We start from the raw sequence: 19,068 nt of genomic DNA, 5'->3' as shown, positions 1-19,068 counted from the left end.
TTTGTTCATACCACAACCTCTTATCTAAAAGACACCACCCAAGCCATACATATACTTGAAAACATCAAATGGGAATCTAATTACATACTTGCCTCTCTTGACGTAAGTTCCCTTTAAACCATCATCATCATTAAACAGACACAGATGGCCTAAACACCGTCAGAAACTTTTTAACAAAAGGGGATATCTTGCCTGAACAAATTGATTTTATCTTACAGGCTATACACTTCATTTTAACTCATAATTATTTTAATTTTGAAAATGACTTTTATCTACAGTTAACCGGCACCGCCATGGGTACGAAATTCGTGCCCAGTTACGCTAATCTGTTCATTGCAGTCTGGGAAGAACAAATCATTATTCCTAGAATTGGCGCAGACCTTGTACTATGGCGGCGCTACATAGGCGACATTGTTTTTGTCTGGAAAGGAACCAGAGATCTTTTAGATAATTTAATCCAGAAAATTTACACTAATGACTTCAATCTAAATTTTACACCTCATATCAGCACTGGCACTTTAGAATTTTTAGATATCTTGATTACCATCGATCCCCCCAAATTAATCTGCAGTACCTATTACAAGTCAGTTGCAAATTTTTTTTTAATTCTTTTTAACAGTTGCTATTTACCTAGATGGCTTTTAAATGTTCCAATGGGCCAATATAGCAGATTAAAGAGAAATTGCGCTTTAAATACCAAGTTTGAAGAAGAGGACCAAACTCTTACCAAGAAATTCCTGGATAAAAATGACCCTAAAAATATTTTAGAGAAATCTTTCAACAAAATTTGTGCTTTGGATAGATCCTAATTTTTCACTCCAAAACCAATTGACTCAATCACCACTAATGATTAGTGTTGAGCGGCATAGGCCATATTCGAATTCGCGAATATTCGCGAATATATGGACGAATATTCGTCATATATTCGCGAATATTCGCATATTCGTTATATCCTCGTTTTACTTTCGCGTATGCGAAAATACGCGCATGCGAAAATTAACATATGTGGAAATTCGCATATGCGAATTTTCGCACGCCAGTCTCACACAGTAGTATTACAGCCTTCTTTACACCACACAAGCTGGAAGCAGAGAGGGATGATCACTGTGATGTGTACTGTGAAGAAAAAAAAAAAAAAAAAAAAAAAAAAAAAAACGAATATTCGTAATTACGAATATATAGCGCTATATTCGCGAAATTCGCGAATTCGCGAATATGCGATATTCGCGAATAATATTCGAATTGCGAATATTCGCGAGCAACACTACTAATGATGATCTTAAAATAATTCTACCTTTTAATAAAGATCACAAAAAAATAGAACTGATCATCAAGAAAAACTGGCACTTTTTACGTAACGATAAGATTATCGGGCAAGATATCCCCTTACACCCACCGATAGCTTACACCAAAGCTCCAAATTTGGGGATCTAGGTTGCTCCCACTATCAAACAGCCACCCACCTCCCACTTGTCAACTACATGGCTACAAACCAAAGGCTTCCATAGATGTGGGTTCTGTATGGGATGTAAAACCACAAATTCCCCCCCAAAAATACCTGAAGTCTCATCCACCTCTAATCAGTCCACATATAAAATATTCGAATGCCTCACTTGTCACAGTAAAGGTGTAATTTATTTGTTCCAATGTACATTCGGCAAGCAATATATTGGCCAATACGAAAAGACAATAAAAAACCTGCATTGCCAAACATATTTACAACATAAAAAAAGGAATAACCCCCCCCCCTGTATCATTACACTTCAGTGAACACCACAATCAAGATCCATCTAATTTCTTTTTTGTAGCCATCCAAAATGTGAAAAGATTTTGGACAGGTGGTGATTTTATCACCCGCATGTCCAAAGCTAAATCAAGAATGATTTTCGAGTTTTATTCATTAGTACCAAGAGGACATAATGCAGAACTCGAGTTTTTCGGGTTTCTCTAAATTGATTTCATCTTGTGGTTTGGCTCTGTTCCATGGCCGGTCACTGGACCTAGCCCACCCAAGTTTACCTACGGACATCTCAGAAATTCAGCTTTCAGAAGTTAAAATGTACAAATTGAAACCATTGGCAAGGGTTTATACTGTAGTGGTTATCGTGTCTGCTTTACATGCAGAAGGTCCTGGGTTCAATCCCCAGTAAAACCAACCCATTCTAAAATATACAGATGTACATTTTTTATTTCATTTTTCTATTTATTATTTTGCATTCTTTATTTATTTTTATCATCATTATTATTTCTGCATTCTGTTTCTATTTTATGTCTCTTGATCATCTCTCTAAATCTCCCATTTTCTTCTTGGGATCCACTTCTACTATTATTACAATATGTACCATTTCCATGCTCCTTCCCATTTTTTCCAATTGTCCAAGAACGCATCATCATTCTAAGACTATATAAAGTACATCAATTCTACCCACCAACTTACATATTTCTCCTGTAGAAAAGGCCCGTGGCCTTGAAATGCGTCTATCATTGATACCCGTTCACATTTGCCACCCCTTAGGCTGGATTCACATCACGATTTCAGTGTCCGCTGCACAGATACGATTTCAGATGCTCAAATCGCCTGAAATCGTATCTGTTCAGGGACAGGTACTGACAGATACGGAGCCATGAACTATTATGGGGCTGTGGACCCGATCGTAGTCTGCTAGTGACTACGATCTGGTCCTTTTCTCAGCATGTCAGATTTTTGACACAGACTGAAAATCGTGGTCCTGCTTTTTTATTATTTTATTTGTATTTATAAAAAAAATTTTGTTGGTAGAAAAAAACATTGTTTTTATGTAGTAGTAGTATTATTTATCTATTAATGATTTGTGATTGGAGTGCAATGTGCCTCTTTTTATTGGTGTGGCAGAATTTTCCCTAGACATGCGCCAAATTAGTCAAAGTAAATCTGGGCCAATGTATTTATGGGAGGGGGGGGGGGGGAGGGGACAGACTGTTACACTGACTTATGAACTCTAGTCAATGGAATAAGTAATATTTTGAAGTCAAGTCAGTAAACATTCTTTAAGGAAAAGATAATAATGTGTAGCTCACTTATGATATAGAGAGAGTATAGTGCTTGAGGTTAAAGGTGATACCCCCACCCAAGGGGCCTAATCTAATATAGGAAAAAAAATATATATAAAATATATAAAAACCAGTCCTCTAAAGCACTAGGGGTATGGAAAAAGAAAATGAGTGAATAGAATGTGGATCCAATTGTTTTAGTGAAAATAAAATTGTGTTTATTATATAGAACAATATAGTATACAGCCAATCACCTGGCAGGGCCCTGGCAGGTGAAAGGCAATAAAATGTTAAAATATTAATAAAAAATAGCACAAAAATACAAAAGATAAATTAAATTAATATCCGCTGTAAAGATAAAAAGTCTCTTTTAAATGATCACAAGTCTCCTTGAGTAGAAATAGAATCCATCAATGCTGTATGCTAAAAATCACAAATATAGCGCGGATGCCGGGAGTGTCACAAGTATCATATAGTCTTGCAGAGACTCAATAGTAACACTTATCAGGGGTAAATCAATTATAAGTCCTGCAACAGTGTTGTGGTCTTGGATGCAGTAGCAAGTAAGCTGAATCGGTAAGTATAATTGTAGCGAATGTATCGCGGTGCACAGCACCACTCACCCTCCTCAACAGCCGCGATGGATGCAGTGCCTGTCTGTATTCCGGTCAGGGTGAGTGGCTCTCCGGGGGCTCCGAATGTCCTGGGCTGGCACGGAGAGGCGTCCGGCCTAACGGAGTAGTGTCCAGGAGTGGTGTCCAGGAGCTCTGCCGTCCGGGGCTGCGAATGAGTAACCGACAACAGGTGCGTGTTCCAATGATGCGCTAGCAGTGCGCGCGTAATGGTGGTCCCGATACCGCAGGCATCCAGCAGTTGCAAGTTGGTAATTGAGCGGATAGGTTCTTTAAAGTGATATACACCTAATGTCTTTGTGCTTTAGACAAGGTCAGACGCATTTCAAAGCCACAGGCTTTTTCTTCAGTGACCAAAAAGAAAACATCAGTAAACATTCTTTAGTCAGCCTAAGTCCAGACAAGAAAGTCAATTCTGTCAAATCCCAACATTTTCACAAGACTGCAACTGTGGCTACTGACCAAGTTTACCTGCACCTAATTAACCAGATTCCTGCAACCTTGTCTCTGTCATCTGAGCTGTTACCTATGCACTTTGGTCCTGCAACTTGTTCAGTAAACTTTTAAAAGGTTATCCAAAATCTCTGCTTTTGTGGATTTCTTTCCCAAGGCTTGACTACTGATGACCACTTTATTTTAAGTTGCGGTAAGTAGAATTATCAGCAGATCTTTATCTCCGAACTTGACAGCTTTTTCCCCCCTCTCAAGGGCTGCAAACTTCAATGTGTCAGGACGTCCTCCATGTATTTCATTCATATGTAATATGAATCGGATGGCTCCAGTGCCTGTTCTCAAAGAATGGAGATGGTCTCTGACTCTGTGGAAGAGAGGTCTTATGGTCTTAAGTGCATACCACATACGTACATCTAAGTAGTGTACTATTTTAAACCTGTTAATCTGTTAAGGGCCTAGATACTGTGAAAGTCCAGGCAAAAGTACTCACCAGCTGGTGTTTTTACTATCTATACCTCTTCATGTGTCATTGGACCAGAATTGAGTAGTATGCCATGTGACATGTGACTCCCACGCGCGGGGAGTCACGTGACTTTCTACCCACACGCTGGAGCAGGGGACACTAAAACTTGGGAGTTAAAATTTTAATTTTAAAATACTCAATTTCAAAATCTTAAATTTAAATTTCAAAATCTTACATTTCAATGGTCTCCTCATGCTTCTGCCAACTCAGGCTGTGCCATTCAGCCACTATATGGTCTCCTCATGCTTCAGCCACCTCAAGGCTGTGCCATTCAGACACTATATGGTCTCTTCATGATGCCGCCAATTTCGGGCTACATCATTCAGCCAGTATATGGTCTTCTAATGCTGCCTCCACCTCCAGGCTGTGTCATTTAGTCACTATATGGTCTCCTCATGCTGCCGCAAACTCCAGGCTGTGTCATTCAGCCACTTTATGCTGCCACCACCTCCAGGATGTGTCCTTCAGCCTCTATATGCTGCTGCCAACTCCAGGCTGTGTCATTCAGCCACTATATGCTGCCGCCAACTCCTCGCTGTGTCATTCAGGCACTATATGGTCTCCTCATGCTGCCGCCCCCTCCACGCTGTGTCATTCAGCCACTATGTGGTCTCATCATGCTGCTGGGACATTACCTAAAATATTTTATGGTGGCACTAGCTACCAAAAATCTTCAATTAAAATGTGAAAATGTATGTTTTAATCTTTGGAATTGTGATGTCCTATGGTCTCCTCATGCTGCTGCCACCTCCAGGCTGTGTCATTGTGCCACTATATGGTCTCCTTATGCTGTTGACACCTTAGATTAAACTTGAAAATGTTTCATGTATCTAAAATCTTCAATTTAAATTATACAATATATCTTTAATCTTTTCTATTGTGAGGCCCTATGGTCTCGTCGGGCTGCTGCCACCTCTAGGCTCTGTCATTGTCCTGCCATGTAACTCCTTGTTAGATTGGGTTTTGTGGTCATACAGTATTAATTCAAAGTAATCGCTGGGACATTAAACTTGGGAATCTAATATAAATCTTAAATTTAAAAAATCGATGTAATCTTTTCAAGACTAAGGCCCTATGGTCGTTGACATCATATATTACCTGTGGAATTATTACAAGAATCCAATGAAACAACTTGGAGCGATAACAATGAACCAAAACTGATTAAATAAAGCATTCATACTTTCACAGTCAGGGGGGGGGGCAATGAGAGACAGGAGCTGAAACAGGTGATATCTCGCCTTGCGGTGGACCGCCAGCTCGATGCTCACAAGAATGGGTAGTCAAAACATTTAAACAACTTCAAATTAAATTAAATAAAAATTACATAAAAAATCTCTTTATTCTCTTCAGTTTTGATGCCATCTGGGCTCCCTGCTGCCACAACCAGACGCTCTGCTGCAATGATTCTAATGCCTGTAATCTGCATGTCATACTGAATAACAGTATTATTTCACTAACACAGCACACTCCCTATGCATGTTAGGACAAGGCAAAGTGTTCTAAACCCCCTGTTGAATCTATATGGTCTCCTCATGCTTCCGCCACCTCCACGCTGTGTCATTCAGCCACTATATGTTCTCCTCATGCTGCCGCAAACTCCAGGCTGTGTCATTTAGCCACTATATGCTGCCGCCAACTCCAGGCTGTGTCATTTAGCCACTATGTGGTCTCCTCATGCTGCCACCAGATCCACGCTATGTCATTCAGCCACTATATGTTCTCCTCATGCTTCTGCCACCTCCAAGCTGTGTCATTCAGCCACTATATGGTCTCCTCGTACTGATGCCACCTCCAGGCTCTGTCATTGTGCCACTCTGCGACAGTGATTGTAATAGCGACACCTCTGATCTGCATGGCATACTGAACAACAGTAGTATTTCACTAACCCAGCACACACCCTATGCGTGTCACTGCAAGGCAAAGTTTTTTACACCCCCATTGAGGCTCTTTGTAGGCCAGAAATAGCCATTTTTAATAGCGATTCACCTCAAATAAATTAGGAAGAAAACAATTTTTTGGGGAAAATTCTGTGAATTAGGTGAACACATTTTTCAAAACTTCGCTCATCTCTACTTGAGACATAAAAGTGTATTTTACTTTCTTGCGCACCAGTTGATTTGAAAAAATATATATATAATTTTCCACTGGAGTACCCCTTTAATGTGTTTGAGGACCAGGACCTAATTAGATGACGAGGTGCAGTGATAAAACTTCACCCCCTCTTTCTATAAAATCAGGAGATTCATAGGAAGTATAAACAACATCAGGGAAACAATTCAGTGGAGTATTGCAAACCAGCATGGAGCAAAACCCATGCCTGACATATCAGCTATAACAGGTAAGCTCATGGCTTACACAAGAACCTCTATATTATCCTCTAAAAATAGTATATTCGGCACTGAATAAGCAAAGGAAAAAAAATCCTATAGTGCTTGTCGAGGCCACAACTGGGCACAATCAGTTCATTTACACATTATTATAATGCAATACAATGGCTAAGAGTATTTAAACAATAAACTGCCCCAGTACTAAATACTATTATAAAGGGTTAAAATACAAACACGAGAGATGAGAAATAAAATATTTTTTGTCCTTACAGTATCTTGTAAACTATTGCTCTGGATAAACTCCCTGCTAAGTTCTTCTCTTTAGAACAGGACTTTAATTATGCATGGCTAAAAACTCCAATGATAAACAACAAGCTACAAGGTGTTTACAAATGCATCAAGGAATGTTTTCTTCTCCTCTTTATAGTTGTATCCTAAGAAATGTCTTCAGAAAGTCATTGCAGTTTCTGCTGATATAATGGTTCAGTATGTTCATCTATACATTATTAATGCATGAAGTCTGGAGCCTTGTAGACACTGTGCTGGCAGATGTAGAGGAAATGTAAGACTAAGCACTAGAGGACATTTCAGAAATTCAGGCGCAATACTTTGTCTGCTACCTCATGATCCAGGACCTTCCAAAAATTGTCACAAACACATTTTGGGCATTAAGTTGAATTAAACTTTATATATTGATTTCACCGCCACACAAAGCTGTCAAAAAAGAAAAGAAAAAGTTCAGTTGTGTATACAGTTGGCATGCAATTGACTGGTAAAAGATTGTATAGTTTGCAATCCTACTTTTTTTTAAATTATTTTATTTGTGTTTAGAAAAAAAATTATGTTGGTAGAAAAAAACAGTTTTTTTTTTAGTAGTAGCATTATTTATCTATTAATGATTTGTGATTGGAGTGCAATGTGCCTCTTTTTATTGGTGTGGCACAATTTTCCCTAGACATGCGCCAAATTAGTCAGAGTAAATCTGGGCCAATGTATTTAATGGGGGGGGGGGGGGGGGGGAAGGGGACGGACTGTTACACTGACTTATGAACTCTAGTCAATGAGATCAGTAATATTTTGAAGTCAAGTCAGTAAACATTCTTTAGTCAGCCTAAGTCCAGACAAGAAAGTCAATTCTGTCAAATCCCAACATTTTCACAAGACTGCAACTGTGGCTACTGACCAAGTTTACCTGCAACTATGTAACCAGATTCCTGCAACTTTGTCTCTGTCATCTGAACTGTTACCTATGTACTCTGGTCCTGCAACTTGTTCAGTAAACTTTTAAAAGGTTATCCAAAATCTCTGCTTTTGTGGATTTCTTTCCCAAGGCTTGACTACTGATGACCACTTTATTTTAAGTTGCGGTAAGTAAAATTATCAGCAGATCTTTATCTCCGAACTTGACAGCTTTTTCCACCCTCTCAAGGGCTGCAAACTTCAATGTGTCAGGATGTCCTCTATGTATTTCATTCATATGCAATATGAATCGGATGGCTCCAGTGCCTGTTCTCAAAGAATGGAGATGGTCTCTGACTCTGTGGAAGAGAGGTCTTATGGTCTTGCCTATGTAGTAGAAACTGCAACCACAGACCAGGGAGTAAACCGTATATGTGGATCAACAGGTAATGACAGGTAATTAATTGGTTAACCTCTATACTATGCTCCTGACATATTAAAGTTTGCAGTCCTTGAGAGGGTGGAAAAAGCTGTCAAGTTTGGAGATAGAGATCTTCAGTTAACAAAAGGAAGCATTTTGTATTATGCATCTAGATGCAACTAGTCCGCTCAGTCTCAATGACCGGAATGAGATGAGTGTATTTTTTTTATAAAACTCGTGTTACGAGTAGCGCCGCTGGCAGTGGGCGCTCGCCCTGCCTGACTCTCCACGCGGAGTGTACTGCTTTGCATGATGCGATGCGAAATGCGCAGTCTGCTGCTTCTCACTGCCCCTCTGTCACTCATACTCAGCTATTCCGTGTACCAGCTATTCACATGCTATGTTTCCTGACCACTGTTCCTTGCCCCCTGCCCTGACCTACCTGCCTGTCCCCGACTCTGAGTACGTCTCATCCTTCTATGCCACGCATCACCTCGGGTGGCTTTGTGGATGAGTCGTGCCAGGCGTAGCAACCTAGGAGCTGCCTGCCGCAGCAAGTCCATCCTGTTTTGCAGCGGGCTCTGGTGAAAACAAGCAGTCCCTTAGACTCCACTCCCTGGTGCAGCTCATGCCATCATCCACTCAGGTACAACGGATCCACACCACCAGCCGTTACAACTCCCTTCCATCATGCTGTGTCTTTTTAGTCAGTTGTGCATTGTTTTTAATTTGGCACCTTATTTGTGTTTTTTGCTTTCACCTGGTGTAAATTTTTTGTTTATATGTTACCAAGCCACATGTCTGTTTGGGGCCTTTTTAAACCCGCCTTCTAACCTGTTACGTAGTAGGGGCTTAATGAAGCGCATGTAGAGCAAAACGGTTCTGTTGTCCAAGAATACCTCCTCCACCTGTCATCCCCCTGCACACTTGCCTTTCTGATGCCGGAATTTCACAATAAAGCATACAGATGAAGCAACAGATGCGGGGAGTGCACTCGTCTCTTTTCATACTTACCTATGAACACTGTTTTTCTTCAATAACGAGCCAGCACCCCCTGTGTTTGCGGAGTATGTAGCAACTGCCTATATTGTCTTTAGAAAGAATTTTCCACATTGTAGATTGCGACACAGCAGTGTCAGGCACCTTGTTCTCTTCTGGGATGTGTTGTTGAGAATTGTCTCTATATTGCCTAGAGCACGCTAGAAGTGGCATTTATTATAGTGATGGATATGGACATTAACCCTTCTAATATGGACACGGCAGTCAGTGCAGAGAGGTCTGACGTGGAGGTATTCTTTACGCCCTGTGAGACACAGGATGAACTTCAGGTGATGAGCATCAAAACCCTGGAATTTAAGATCTCCTCGCTGAGAGAGAGAGATCCATCTTTTCTTGACTGTCAATTCTCTTCAAGCCTATAGTGACCCAGAGGCTTAAGGGTCTATACAGTAAGAGTCCCTCACAGTTCACTGATGATAAAGATTTTTTGAAAAGCTGGGATGATCTCCATATCTAATATTAATTGAATTTGCAAGAGCTTGTCCTGAATAAAAATAAAAGAGAATATGAGAAGGTTACCGCAGAGCTCTGCCGAGCGAAATGCAAATTAAGAAAACGCCTGTCTGAACAGCAATTTAACACCTTCCTCCAAAATTTGGAGAAGAAACTAACTCACTTACAGACCAACATTAAAGATTTTAAAAAAGATAAGTGTATAAGACAGGAATGATTTTGATTCCTCACAGGTGTTTACTTACAATAAAAACAGCATGTCACGTCAATATACGAGAGGCAATGTGAATAAGCCTGCTAATTGGAAGAAGAATAAAGCTACTGACTACATGACATCCAGTTGTTCCGACGATGCCACCTACGGAGCCAACCCACCACGGCAATCTACTGCTGAAACGTTCCTATAGGAGATCAATCAGGAGAGGGCATAGAAAGAAATCAAACAAGTCAAAGGAAACAACCCAAGAAAAGGAAACCGGTGACATTGCATCAGTGGCTGTCAATAATGTGGCAACAAATCTAACAAACATTACTTGGAGCAGTGACTGTATCTCAGCATTGAGCAGGGGTTTGAATTTTTGACTGGTTGAGAGTTTCAATTGTACTATCTTTGAAATAGACTTTTTTAAGTCGGTCCGCAAAATTAATTTAAAAAAGTTTTTTGCATGTTTAAAATCCCAAAAAATCAAGCAGAACAGGCTAAATTGGAGGGTGAAAAAAGGTGCATGATAGGATCTTTGGGTTTTAAAGTGGTCCAAGAGTTTAGTGAACACGAAATAAATGTTTAACGGATTTGATGGAATTAGCTGGAAAAACCCATGCTAGTGTTCTCACTGTTGATGACACCGGAGCATTCTTGGGTGGTAATCCTTCACATTTTAATCCACCCATAGTCCCCGGCAGTGCTATCAATCTTTTTTATAGATTGGTGTGCAAAGATGTAAAGGCACTGATTTACCTCCCTATTAATGAAAAGAAGGCACTGGACGACTTATTAAGAAGAGAGGAGGGGGCGTGGTTGATGAGCATTGCGGTAGCGAGGATGAGCTGAGGAGGCAGCACCGCTAATTCACCGGCATACAACTCGTCACTAAACGGCAATTCGGACCGCTCTGAGATTCAGGAGCATGACGCGCAGCAGGACGAAAAAGAATAGTCCAGTTAAACTCACCACATTCTATTCACCTATGGAACCAATTGGGCATTCGGGTCCGAGACGCTGGGCAACAGTGAGAGACTCGCCAGGGAACCAGTGCAGCGGAAGGAGAGCGGTGACCGGAGGCTGTGCTGCAGGCTTGGACGGAAGCCGAAGAGGAGGAACAGCTGACACTGCCGGCAACGTGGTGGATCACATGGGAGCCTCAGCCGGAGGTGAACAGGCGGTGAGTTACGCTGCAGAATCAGATGGTGGGTGAGGAGGGGGAGCGGCTGGAGCTACCGGCGGCGTGGTGAAGCACGTAAGAGACTCGGCCGGAGGAAAGCAGATGGGAAGCGGAACACAGGGAAACGGCGCCAAGACAAGCATTGGACCAGGAGGGGAAGGTGATGGAGAGAGCGGGGAGGCTTGGAAATTTCCAGAGGTTAGTACATGGGGAGAAGGAACTTAGAGTGGAAGCACAATGATAAAGGGGAATGAAGGGCTGTGCACAGGACAAATAGAAGAGAATATGCATGGCAAAATGGGGAAAGTATGGAATGTGGAAATAGGGGGAGTTGAACTAATCAGCTGCCCCACAATAAAAGAAGGAACGCAAATCTCTAAAGAATTAGTGAATATACCCTTAAATCCACAAATGTCCGCAAATAGCCGCCCAAAAGTACCTTCCCTAGAAAGCTTGTCAGCACCAGTGGCCTTTAGCCCAAAGTCACAAGTAGCAGTTAACTTAACTCCACTGCTTCACTCACCTCCAGCTGGATTCCCAACCCAGAACTCACTAATCCTTACAAACTCCACAGAAGAAGGGCTGGGTAACTGCAGCATATACAAGGGAAACACCACAGAAGCTCCAGTAACTGAGACTGTACTGAGGCAAATGCTGCGGGAACTACAGATTTCCTTTACTAACATATTACAAAATGAAGTAGTCAGCATACATAAGGAAATTCATGAATTGGGTACTCGGATATCACAAAATAAGGAAAAAAATTGAGAAAATTGCTGTAGCTCACAATGCTGTAGTAAAAGAAGTGGGTGCCATGAAAATAGAAATAGAGGGCCTTAAAACTCAGATAATTAATATTGTAGACCGTTCCCGGAGGAACAACCTTGGGGTCAGGGGTATCCCCGAAACAATTAAACAAGAGGAACTGACCCCCTATGTAATGGAGTATTTTAATCTTTTACTCCCACAGCTAAGAAAAACAGATTTGTTGATTGATAGAATCCATAAACTACCAAAACCCAAATCAGTGCCAGACCCTCTACCAAGGGATGTCATACTACGGATTCACTTTTTTCATATTAAAGAAAAAATTCTCATGGCAACCCGAAACCAACCTCAAATGCCTGGTAACTATAGTAAAATTTCTCTATTTCCTGATCTATCCGCAACTACCCTGTCTAAAAGAAAAGAGTTTGCCCAAGGAAAACAAATTTTGCGAGAGCTCAATATACCATATAAATGTGGATTTCCCGTAAAGGTTATAGCTAGAGATGAGCGAACTTTTCAAAAATTCGATTTGGCCGATTCGCCGAATTTTCCGATAAAGTTTGTTTCGTTCCGAATCTATATTAAAAAAGGCTATTTCTAGCCTACATACAGCCACTATAGGGGTATAGAACACTTTGCTGTCTTCTAAAACGCATATGGAGTGTGCTGGGTTAGTGAAATAATACTGTTATTCAGAATAACATGCAGATTACCGGCATCACTTTTAGAATCACTGCCGCAGAGCAGAACAATTACAGAGCCTGGTGATGGCATCAGTGTCAGGAGACCATATAGTGACTGAATGACTCAGCGTGGAGGTGTTAGCAGCATGAGGAGACCATATAGTGGCTGAATGGCACAGCGTGGAGGTGTTGGCAGCATGAGGACACCATATAGTGGCTGAATGACACTGCGCGGAGGTGTTGGCAACATGGGGAGACCATATAGTGGCTGAATGGCAAAGCGTGGAGGTGTTGGCAGCATGAGGACACTATATAGTGGCTGAATGACACAGCATGGACATGTTGTCAGCATGAGGAGACCATATAGTGGCTGAATGACACAGCATGGAGGTGTTGGCAGCATGAGGAGACCATATAGTGGATGAATGGCACAGCCCGGAGTTGCCAGCAGCATGAGTAGGCACTAGGCCTTCACAATCCCTAAGATTAAAAGAGGAATTAAGAAATTTAAACCGAAGATTTTGGATAGCGGGTGCTACCTATGAGAAAATGTGAAATTCCCAGACCCAGGCCCAACAGCGGCATCAGTAACCCATATATTGCCTGAATGAAACAGCCTGGAGTTAGCTGATGCACAAGTACACAGCAGGGCTTCACAAACCCCCCAAAAAACATCACAATTTTAGCCATTTTTGAAAAAGATTTTGGATAGCGGGTGCTACCTATGAAAAAATTTGAAATTACCAGACCCAGGCCCCACAGCGGCATCAGTAACCCATATATTTCCTGAATGACACAGCCTGGAGTTGGCTGATGCACGAGTACACACCAGGGCTTCACAATCCCCCCCAAAAAAGACCACAATTTTAGACATTTTTGAAAAAGATTTTGGATAGCGGGTGCTACCTATTAGAAAATTTGAAATTACCAGACCCAGGCCCCACAGCGGCATCAGTAACCCATATATTGCCTGAATGACACAGCCTGGAGTTGGCTGATGCACGAGTTCACACCAGGGCTTCACAATCCCCCCCCCTAAAAACACCACAATTTTAGAAATTTTTGAAAAAGATTTTGGATAGCGGGTGATACCCATGAGAAAATGTGAAATTACCAGACCCAGGCCCCACAGCGGCATCAGTAACCCATATATTGCCTGAATGACACAGCCTGGAGTTGGCTGTTGCACGAGTTCACACCAGGGCTTCACAATCCCCCCCCAAAAAAACCCACAATTTTAGAATTTTTGGAAAAAGATTTTGGATAGCGGGTGCTACCCATGAGAAAATTTGAAATTCCCAGACCCAGGCCCAGCAGCGCCATCATTTTTTTATTTGAAATTTAACCCCTTAAGGACGCAGCCCATTTGGGCCTTAAGGACGCAGAAAATTTTATTTTTACGTTTTCATTTTTTCCTCCTCGCCTTCAAAAAATCATAACTATTTTATGTTTTCATCCACAGACTAGTATGAGGGCTTGTTTTTTGCGCGACCAGTTATCCGTTGTAATGCCATCACTCACTTTACCATAAAATGTATGGCGCAATCAAAAAAAATACTATTTGTGTGGGGAAATTAAAAAGAAAACCACAATTTTGCTAATTTTGGAAGGTTTCGTTTTCAATTTACGGTAAAAGTGACATGTGTTATTTATTCTTTGTGTCAATACGATTAAAATGATACCTGTGATAACATACTTTTCTATTACTGTTGCACTTAAAAAAAAATCACAAACTTTTTAACCAAATTAGTATGTTTAAGATCCCCCTATTTTGAAGACCTATAACTTTTTCATTTTTCCATATAAGCGGCAGTATGAGGGCTAATGTTTTGCGCCGTGATCTGTAATTTTTATTGATACCATATTTGCTTATTGGAAAGAAATGGAGTTGTCCAGAGCAGGATGTCAAGCAATACAATATTTATTCAGCGGTAACTGTGGGTGATGACAAGGTGACGCGTTTCAGCCGCACTCAGCAGCCTTAGTCATACAAAACAATAGTGCAAGTGGCTTGCTTATATGGGGGTGGAAAAATGGGGTCCGCCCCGATGGGAGTATTCACAGGGCTTAACCCATTATTCACCTCCATCCAGCAAGTATAGTACATATAGTAAAAACGCACATATAGTGTGAACAATAGTCAACATATTAAAACACTTGGGTTACAAGCAATAATGTAGAAAAAGACATATGTTAGTACTAAAAATACAAGAACAAATTACAAAATGTCAGATAACATATATACAAGTGCGATCCCAAAATGGAAGAGGAAAAAAGGGAAAATTTCCAATAGAAAAATCTATATAAATATTACCCTATATAATATCATATGAATCTGGATGAATTCAAGTAACCCATATGGTTGTATATACTACCATAGGACATGAAAGAATTTTTTTTTTAAATTTGTTTATCTTTTATATTCCAATTATATAGTAGGATCGCAAATGGATATACGGACTAATATGGAACGATTGAATTGTCTCAAAAATATCCCCACATGTGGTATAAATATTGTTTAATATTCAATTATGCATATGCTATTAATTATCATATGTGCGGGAAATGATTGTGGGAAAAAGAATTCATTTATATGAAAAAATAAAATTCCCCCTAAACTCCAAGGAAAACCAAAAATATATAATTTTATACGGGAACAACAGCAGATCAATAATGGAGAATGACATCTTGTCTTAAATTTAAGCCAAGGGGACACCTAGTTTGAAGTTTAATGATCCAGAAGACTTCTCTATCCAATAATTTTTGCTTGATATTGCCTCCTCTAATATTATTGGTGACCCTCTCAATCCCCTGAAGGCTGAGACCAGAAAAATCACCCTCATGCTTTTCGGCAAAATGCTTACTAACCATGGAAAGATGTCGGGTCTGGAAATGGGGAATGTCCGACAGGTGTTTTCTGGTCCTAGCCTTCAGGGGATTGGAGGTGCACCCCACATACTGTAATTGGCAGATGTTACATGTCATTAGATAAACCACATGACTCGTGTTGCAATTAATATATTCTGACATACCAAATGTTTCTCCAGTTACTGTGGACATAAAGGTTTTGGAATTCTTCATGATTTTACAACAAATACACTTTAGATGTCCACATTTGAAATTGCCCTTGGTATTAAGCCAGGTGGGTTTCTTAATCTCACCAGAACTGAACAAGCTCGGGGAAACACATTGGCCAATGGTTTTAGCCCTCCGTGACACAAATTTATACCCATGTTCAAAAATTTTTATATATTGGCTATCGTTAGCTACCATTGGTAAATATTTCTCAATTATTTTACATATTGGTTTGAAATCATGGCTATAATTTGTGGAAAAAACAAGGGGTTTTGCTTCACTATTATTTTTAGGAACTTGGGATGATGGCTCTTTGATGCCATATACCAAGTCAGACCTATTTTTTCTCCTAGCAATGTCCTTGGCTCGGTTCAATGACCAAGTCTGATAACCTCTTTGACTAAGCCTCACTGATATATCCTCCGCCTCCTTTTCAAACAGCTCCAATGTGGAGTTGTTCCTCCTGGCTCTAATCATTTCTCCTACCGGGAGATTCTTGACCACATGTGGTGGGTGGCACGATGCTGCTTGCAGTATCGAATTGGTGGCCAATTCTTTACGGTATGTAGAAGTGGTGACCCTATAATTCAAAGGATCTCCCCTCAATATCAGATCCAAAAAACTGACCTCATGCTCTTCACTATGAAGTGTGAATCTGAGGTTACAAGGATTCTGATTGAGGTACAGGCCAAACTGCTGTATGGTCGGCATAGACGACCCCCCGATAAACAGGAGGTCGTCTATATACCGACCATACCACAGGATGTGCTCCCCAAATGGATTGTCATGTGAGAAAAGAAAATTTCTTTCCCACCAACACATGTTTATATTTGCCAATGAAGGCGAGAATTTGGCACCCATAGATGCTCCGGTGATCTGCAGAAAATAATCTCCATCAAACATGAAAAAATTATGGGTAAGTAAATACTCCACCACCAAAATAATAAAATTCTGCAGGTCACCGGAGTATGGGGCATAAATGGACAAAAACCATCTGAGGGCAATCAGTGCCTCCTTGTGGGGAATCACGGAATACAAAGCGGTGACGTCAGCTGTTATCCATCTCATCCCGGGTTCCCACCGGATGTTGTCCATGGCAACCAGGACATCCCTGATGTCTTGGAGGAAACCCGGGATGAGAGGGACCAACGGCTGAAGTCTGGAATCGACCCACTCACAGAGTCTCTCATTGAGAGAGCCAATCCCCGCTACAATAGGACGCATCTGAGGAGGAAATGTGTTCTTATGGATTTTAGCTTAGTTTATTTGCTTATATAAAACTTTTAATATATTTTTTATTAATTTTTTTGGGAATAAAATGTTATAAAAAGCAGCTATTTTGGACTTTTTTTTAACGTTCACGCCGTTCACCGTGCGGTATTATTAACATTTTATTTTAATAGTTCAGATATTTACGCACATGGCGATACCAAATATGTATCTAAAATATTTTTTAACACTTTTTGGGGGTTAAATAGGGAAAATGGGGCAATTTATGTTTTTATTGGGGAGGGGGTTTTCACATTTTTCTTACTTAATTTTTTTTACTTTTTTTACTTTTATTTTTACACTTTAATAGTTCCCATAGGGGACTATTTAAAGCAATCATTCGATTACTAATCCTGTTCAGTGCTATGTATAGGACATAGCACTGATCAGGGTTATCGGTCATCTTCTGCTCTGGTCTGCGGGAAGGCAGATCAGAGCAGAAGACTCCCGGAAGACAGCGGAGGCAGGTGAGGGGACCTCCGGCTGCCGTGCTGGATGATTGGATGGCTGCTGCAGCACTGCAGGCGATCCGATCATCCAATTAAGTGACCGCGATGCTGCAGATGCCGTTATCTGTATTGATCAGGGCATCTGAGGGGTTAATGGCGGACATCCGCGGGATCGCGGATGTCCGCCATTACCGGCAGGTCCCTGGCTGCGATCAACAGCCGGGACCTGCCGCGCATGATCTGGGCATCACTCCGATGCCTGCGGTTATGCTTAGGACGTAAATGTACGTCCTGGTGCGTTATGTACCACGTCACCAGGACGTACATTTATGGCGCTCGTCGTTAAGGGGTTAAAACAACCTTTGCGTGTCCCGGACCCTAGCGCGTGGGTACGAAGGACCAAATCCAACAAGCCACCACAGGGCTCATGTGGCCATGAGATTTAGGCGCAACGTCTCCATTGCCCTCACCGGCCATTGTTTCCAAGACTTCTCGCCAAGGCAAACCATGTGAAGAACAACGTGACATCACCGTGACCGGCACACATGGTATGCTAAAGGGCCACTGAGACTTGTCCGGGCAGTGGAGGCTTAAGACACAGTGGAGGATGTGGAGATGAGTAGCACACTGTCGCAGGACCAACGGGCTGACAGAGTGTAGCAGAAAGCAGCATTGAGTACACACCAGGGCTTCAGAATCCCAAAGAAAAAACCAACATTTTTAAAATAATTTTAAGAATATTTAGGACAGCGGGTGCTACCTATATATTGCCAGAATGACACACCCTGGAGCAGGCTGATGCATGAGTACACACTAGGGCTTCACAATCCCTCCAAAAAAATACAACAATTGTAGAAATTTATGAAGAAGACTTTTGGATAGCGGGTGCTACCTATGAGAAAATGTGAAATTCCCAAACCCAGGCCCAGCAGCGCCATCAGTAAACCATATATTGCCTGAATGACACAGGCTGGAGTTGGCTGATGCATGAGTACGCACCAAAGCTTTACAATCCCTAATAAAAAAGACAAAAAATTTTGATGAAAAATGTTAACAGAAATTTAGGACAGCGAGTGCTTTCTCTATATTACCAGAATGACGCAGCCTGGAGTTGGCTGCAGCATGAGGAGACCATTGAAATATGTGATTTTTTTATTTGAAATTTAAATCAAACTTTGTGTCCCGGACCCCGCCGTGTGGGTACAAAGGACCTAATCTCACAAGCACCCACAGGGCTCATGTGGCCGTAAGATGTATATCAACAACAAAGAGACCCCAGGGTGGGTTAGGGTAATAATAACCAAGAAACACCTTTGACCCTGGACGACCCAGGGTCACTGATACCCTTATTAAATCCAACCCCTA

The 19,068-nt window shown here is 41.2% G+C and overlaps 1 non-coding gene across 1 annotated transcript; it reads left to right on the top strand.

Moving 5' to 3' along the window:
• The first annotated feature begins 2,082 nt into the window (after window positions 1-2,082).
• Window positions 2,083-2,155, top strand: TRNAV-UAC (transfer RNA valine (anticodon UAC)). The gene has a single exon. It is a non-coding gene; the product is annotated as a tRNA-Val (tRNA).
• The last annotated feature ends 16,913 nt before the right edge of the window (window positions 2,156-19,068 follow it).

The sequence above is a fragment of the Hyla sarda genome, chromosome 1, assembly GCF_029499605.1.
Source record: "Hyla sarda isolate aHylSar1 chromosome 1, aHylSar1.hap1, whole genome shotgun sequence".
Classification (NCBI taxonomy): domain Eukaryota; kingdom Metazoa; phylum Chordata; class Amphibia; order Anura; family Hylidae; genus Hyla; species Hyla sarda.
The sequence above is the reverse complement of the archived record's forward strand: the minus strand, read 5'-3'. Positions and strand labels throughout refer to the sequence as shown.